At 34.8% G+C, this 6,750-nt stretch overlaps 1 pseudogene; it reads right to left on the reverse strand.

The window, feature by feature from the left end:
* Positions 1–1,726: 1,726 nt before the first annotated feature.
* Positions 1,727–6,156, reverse strand: LOC112017660 (LRR receptor-like serine/threonine-protein kinase IOS1; annotated as a pseudogene).
* Between the last annotated feature and the right edge of the window lie 594 nt (positions 6,157–6,750).

Here is a 6,750-nt window from a genome sequence, read left to right on the forward strand (position 1 = left end):
TGTGCAACAGACTTTAACAAAGTTAATCTAATAACTCCGAGTACTTGTCTATCAAAAAGTGTCCATTCATCATCTTTCATGGTTGAAGGTCTCTCTCCTAAAAGAAGCAAGTGCAACTTCTTCCCATTGAGATAGTCCTCGATTTGCATCCTCCAGAATCCAAAGTCTATGCTATCGAATTTTTCTATTCCAGATGCCTTTCCTGTTTCCTCTACCATTGCTCCCACTCAAACCTAACCCTAGACTTTGATACCAATTGATGGGAATATGTACAAAATTCTTAGACCTGTGAGAAGCAAAAATGGAGAAAAATATACATCAAAGAAAAAAATAATCACACACATGACAGTATTTATGTAGTTCGGCAATTTGCCTATGTCCATGGAATTGCAGAGATTTTACTATTCTCAGGGAAAATTACAGAGTGTGGTAGCACAGGTTTTCTCTCTAAAAACAACATCAAAACCCTAAAAACTATAAGAACATTATTTTGGGTCGGGTCATAATCCTGATCAAATACAATTAGGCTCTATAAAGCCCAACATTTTGAACTTTTATGTACACCTTTTTAAAATCTTACATTTTCAAAGTTGATGTTAATCGTACAACAGGCTTATGTGAATGTCATTTGGGAATGTGGGTAACCCTCCAAGCCACTTGATCCCAACCCCTACATATCCAATCAAATTTATTTCCATGGCCTAATCTAATGATGCTACCCATGGCGGTTCAAAATGTGGCAGTTTTCTTTAATGGCAGAAAATTATGGTCTTGTCTTTGGTGAAATTTCCAACCTAGTACCAAAGAAGGATGAATGAGAAAATGCCTTTTCTATATAACCTTAAAGATTGAGACAGTACTCAGTGCGAGATGCTGTCTTAGTTGATCTAAGATTTGGTTCCCATCATCAAGAGTCTCGTGCCAAAACTTTGAATTTTGAAATGCAAAGGCAATCCGATATTTTCTCGCCAACTGCTGTAATTAATTTCACTCAAGACGTAGCTTTAAGAGTTTCAGATTATTATTACAAGAAATGAATTAGATACCAAGTCAGTCCATTATTTATTTTGGCAAATTATAACTTACCCACTTGTGGTTTGACCGAAATTTAAGTTGTTTACATATGGTTTGAAATTTGACATTTTATCCTTTGAGGTTTAACCGAAATTTAAATTCCTTACTTGTGGTTTGAAATCTCATGATAAAAGTGTTCCATTGGATCCTTTTTGATCTTTTTTGATCTTGTATTTTTATATTTTTTGTGCTTTTGGAAGAGAGAGACATAAAAGTGGAGCAAAATTACATATTTAGTCATGTTTTTAATAGAGATATGTTATGGAACTCTAACTAAACTAACCTCAAGTAAGTAAAGTGTTAAATTTCAAATCACAAGCCTTTCAAAAAAAAAAATGCAAATCACAAGTAGGCAAATTAAATTTCAACCAAACCACATTGGGTAAATAGTAATTTTTCCATTTATTTTTATTCCCAAGTTTTTTATACGTGGGAACAATCATTTGCTCTAGATTCTCCACCCAAAAAAAAAAAAAAAAACCTTGTACTGAAGAGTTCTCCAAATTTTATTGGCTGAATTTATAGATCGAGTTTGAGATTAATAGGTACGTATCACAAATAAATTGTCCATCATAGCTACAAGTTTTAACACATAATGATATGATTACAAATAAATTGCAACGACATAATAAAAGAAAAGTAGACAAAGTAGGAAAGCTTCAAGATTCAGTATGAAAATTTTAATGCTTGGAACTTAAGAACTATCTTGCTGAAGGACTAGTTCTAGCAGTCACATGGATTGTGAAAATTGGACTTGAATCATTTGATTCAGTCACACCGCACTCCTTCCTTCGAGCTAATTCTGTTACCAAGCATTCCTTTAGATCAATAACTACCTGACTCATGGTTGGCCTATTGAGGGGATTTTCAGATACACAAGTCAGGGATACTTCAACAGCCTTCCAGGCAGAGTTGAGATCGAAATCCCCCTTTGGCATCTTGGATCAACAATACTTCGAATATCCCCATGTGCAACAGTGGAATTGATCCATTGACTTATATGAATTAACGGGCTCAGTGCTTCTCTTTATAGCGGGTCAACCTGTGATTAACTCCATAAGAACAACTCCAAAGCTATATACACCACTTTTCTTAGTTAATTTGTTTGATCTGAAGTACCTGCAATCCCTCTCAGAAAAATAAAAATTAAAGGTTGATAGCAGTTACAAAAATATTTGACACATACTAAACTTCAAAAGGGTATCTTAAGATATTTTATTTTCTTTTAATTGCATTTGTCATTGGATTTGTTGAACATTTTTAAATTTTGATGATGTTAACTAGACCTATAATGGACTGTGTGTATGGTGAAGTAAATCAGTAGAGAATAATTTTCTTTAGTTATGTATTTTATTGTTTCAAAAGTTGTTTCAGTAGTGAAAATGAGGTTTTAAAAAGTTATACTTCAAATGAGTGTGGTGTTAAACCATCCTAACAAGCCGGTACTTACTCGGGGTCTAAGTAGCCTGGAGTGCCGGCAACAGTTGCTGTCACATAACTGCTACCATCTGTTGGGATAACTCTGGATAGGCCAAAATCAGCAATCTTGGCTTGGAATTTTTCATTCAACAAGATGTTTGATGGCTTCACATCTCTGTGAATAATGGGTGGATTACAGTCATCGTGTAGATACTCCAATCCTGCATTTGAAAATCCACACTTCATACATTGAAAAAGTGAAAAGATGCATGTTAGAAAATAATTATGCTATGACTACCTTGTGCAGAGTCCAATGCAATTCGAATTCTGCCTTCCCAACTTAAGATATTTGAGTTATTTTCTGCATCCAAAGCATTCCACAGTAGTAACTAGTAAGTCTCATGAAGTAACTACTTTGCCCTTTCTCTGAGTTCTATTTCCCGCTGAATAAATATTGTCCATGCAATTTATTAAAATTTCCAAGCAATGGTAGGAAGATATATTTTTTCACGACCTTTTTTATAACTTGTTAAGGTTAAAAGTTGTGACTAGAGGACTATCACTTTTTATGAGTCTACCGCTAATACAACTTTTGTTATAAACGAATCACAACAAACCAGGTTGTGAAAAATTTTGCTGCTACACTAATTAAAATATACCCATAGAAAGTTTATGATCTTCAGAAATCAAAATGTAACAACCAAAAAAATGTGAAACCTATACTTATACTTGTGACCAGACCTGAAATATGGGAATGCAAGTCTCCGTTCACCATATACTCATAGATGAGAGCGAGATTGGGTCCTTCTTTGCAATATCCAACGAGGTAGTCAAGTTTCTACGATGAACTCTTATAAGAGGTTCAACCTGTAAAGTCACAAATTATTTTCATATATTTGAATGAACTAAAAAATATGGCAGAGTCTGCGTTTACATGCCTCAGACAGAAATTGCTGAAACCCTTCAATTGCTGATTGGGAGACAATCTTTCCAGCCACAGGATTTCCTTCTACGAAACCAAGATAAATTTTGCCAAACCCACCTTGATCAAGAAGTTTCTCAAAGTTGTTCGTAATCATCCGGATATCAGAGTAGGTAAATTGTCGATTCTTTGATTCTAGTTGCATTCTGTTGGTTGCGTTACCTCCCGTCACATTCCCTAAGATCATCAAGAGTTGTAATATAATATATGTTGAGCAATTTTTTTTTTTTTTTTTTTCAAATGGGAATATGCAACTTGAATAAACATTTAACCTTGATTAGTAGACTTTGTGCTTGTCTTACCATCTCTTTCTTTTGTTTTTTTTTTTTTAAATATCCAAAAGATACCAGCTGCAGCTAATAACAAGAACAATCCGCCAATTGATGCCAGTATTGGAACAATAATATTCGTCTTCTTCTTCTTCTGCTCTGTTGTACAAGAAACCGATGAGCATAGATTTGGATTTTCTCCCACACTATCATTAAAACAATTCATGGCAAAAATTGTAAGAATTTCAACCACCATTAATCTCTTATATGTGTGCTAGAAATAGGTGCAAAAGTAATTCTTTGATATTTTTCTTGTAGGAGGATAGTTATGAAAATGAAAAATGGGAAAAAATGTTATGACAGAAGGCTGACCTTAATAACAGTGAACCGGTCTTTGATTTGGCAAGAAGGGCAGCAGGAAGTGAGCCACTAAGGTTGTTTCTAAGTTTCTGCAAAGGTTGAGAAAACATAATGATTTTTTTTTTAATAAATGTTTTGAAATACCTTTCCAAATCCTAATAACTTACAGGACCCTCAATGATTGCAGATTTGAGAGAGAGTCGGGCACTGATCCAGTTAAGTTATTATTTGATAGATCCCTGAAATAAACAATACAATTAAAAATTTATTGATTGTAAAAAATATGGGGCTTAGATTTTGGTCCTCAGTACATTCTTACATAAAAATTAATTGAGCTTGTGAGATTTCTATACTTACAAGTACTGTATCAATGAGAGATTGGATATGTAAGGAGCAATCTGCCCAGCCAATCCACTTGACGATAAATTCCTAATTAATTGAAAATTTTAAGTTATTTTAACATGATAGTATGGACTAAGTTAGAAAGTTTGGTAGCTTGTCTGAAGGCATATGCTTACAGTGATATGATTGTAGGAGATTCATAAGCATTAGAGGTACAGTTTAATCCATCCCACACAAACACTGTAGGGGCACATGGATCTCCTTGCCAATTTCTTCTTACTCCATACATTGACTTGATGTTCCTCATTGCATCAACTAATGCTTCGAATGCATACAAGAGATACATAGCAGTTGATATCATGTACATTAGGACAAACCAGAAACCTTGTTAAAGATAAACAATGCATTATGAATAACTTACCATCTTGTTGGTCTGTCTGAGATTGTAAGAGATCTACAACCTTGTAAACCTCAATGGCGTAGATGAGTGGTGGAAGAGTTGATTGTTCAATTTTATAAAGAGCAAACTCAAATTTTCCCCCTTTCAAGGCTGAAGGGCTGTATACAGTGGTTGTGTGCAGGTACTTGGGAATTATAGGTCCACCCCATAACTCCCCATTTAGAGCAATGTTGAATACTCTAGATTCGTTTGCTTTGAGCACTCTGATTTCAGCAATGTGCATGTAGACATAATATTGGGTTGTATTATCCGGGGCCACCCAGTTGAATGTCATGGGTACACTTGCATTTATTGCTGTGGAGGCAGTTTCCATGACCACTGATGGTGGTTGGAAATCATTGTGAGGTATGCCATCCACTGTAAGCGAAGTACTTATTGGTGTCCAGCCAACCATGGCCACAGGGGGGAACCACATGCGAATATGCGATCAAGAACATAATCTTTGTACCTAAATGTTTTCCAATAATGCATGTTAGAAAATATTGAACTCCAAAGTTCTTACGAAAATCATAGTATGATATAAAAATTTGAATCACCTATATGTTTGATTGGTTAATGTACCAAAATCAAGCCGCACGAAAGTTGACAGTGATCCGGATAAAGTGACATGTGTGTCATTTTTCAATGGCCTAAGTTCTAATGCAGAAATAAACGGTACACCATGGCCCGTGTTCACCAGACAAAAATCAATATGATCTAATTTTGGGACATGTATGAGCTCTGCATGGATGAATGTGGATTCATCGAGTAATGTCACTGAATCCCACTTATTAGCATCAATATACAGGTCGAATCCTGGAGGTTTACTTTTGGCATCATAATTGGCATACAAGAAACTCCCTCGGATCAAGTATCTGGTGCCACTTGTAAGACTTATTGTGTAACAGTTTCTGGTTTCTTGAGGAAAGCTTCTGACATAGTAATATTCCTGTTCAAGGCTATTTGTTTTGTACACTGGTGATTTGCTCATACTTACACCAGTGTCTATGAACGTTGCATCTGATATATAATTGATGCCTGTTATTGGCTCAGTATAGCTTGAATTAGCTGGTAGCCCACAATCTAGGCTAATGAAACCTGAACAAAAATAGAGAGAGACCTTAGCCATATGGCCAATAATTAAGAGATAATATATATTAAAACTGATAGACTTAGATAACGATACCTGATTGATCCTGGCCATGAACCAAAAGTTGAGAGAAACCAGCAAGCAATGCAAAGAGAAAATGATTGAACATCCTTGTCACCATTTTCAGGTTCTTCTTGCTCAGGAACAGAGAGCCGCTAGGCTTATAATTAAGTTTATAGCTAATATAGTATAGGAAGTAGAATATATAGCAACTTAATCATTTGTTCTCATTGGTAAGAGGATGATATTCTATTGCAAAAATGCCAGGACATTATCAAATTGTTTAATCAGGTGGTACTTTTCATGTTTATTCCTTGTAATTACGTACTGTATCCGTTAATCAATGATAATGTGAGTGGTAAAATTAACCAAAAACAGGAGTGTGAACAAGTTAATCAAACATAAACCATTCCAATGGAATCTAAAATATTTATAAAAAAATAAAATGCATAAAAGTTTACTATATATATATATATATTTGAAGTATGTTAATAGGCAAAGTCATAAGAAGAATGGTGCCTGCGTTGTTAACTCCATCGCAAGTTGTATGTACGTATTTGTTGACTCGCATACACACCAGTGGCAAATGGTCCCTATAAACTATTAATTATAGTCCATATTAGTCCGTTAGTCCGTTAGTGTTTTAATTAATTTGTTGGGTTAATTTAGTTTTTTGGTGAACCTTGAGTTAAAAAAAAAAAAAAATCCAAAGAAC

The sequence above is a fragment of the Quercus suber genome, unplaced genomic scaffold (genome assembly GCF_002906115.3).
Source record: "Quercus suber isolate HL8 unplaced genomic scaffold, Cork oak 2.0 scaffold_405, whole genome shotgun sequence".
In the NCBI taxonomy this organism is placed as follows: Eukaryota; Viridiplantae; Streptophyta; class Magnoliopsida; order Fagales; family Fagaceae; genus Quercus; species Quercus suber.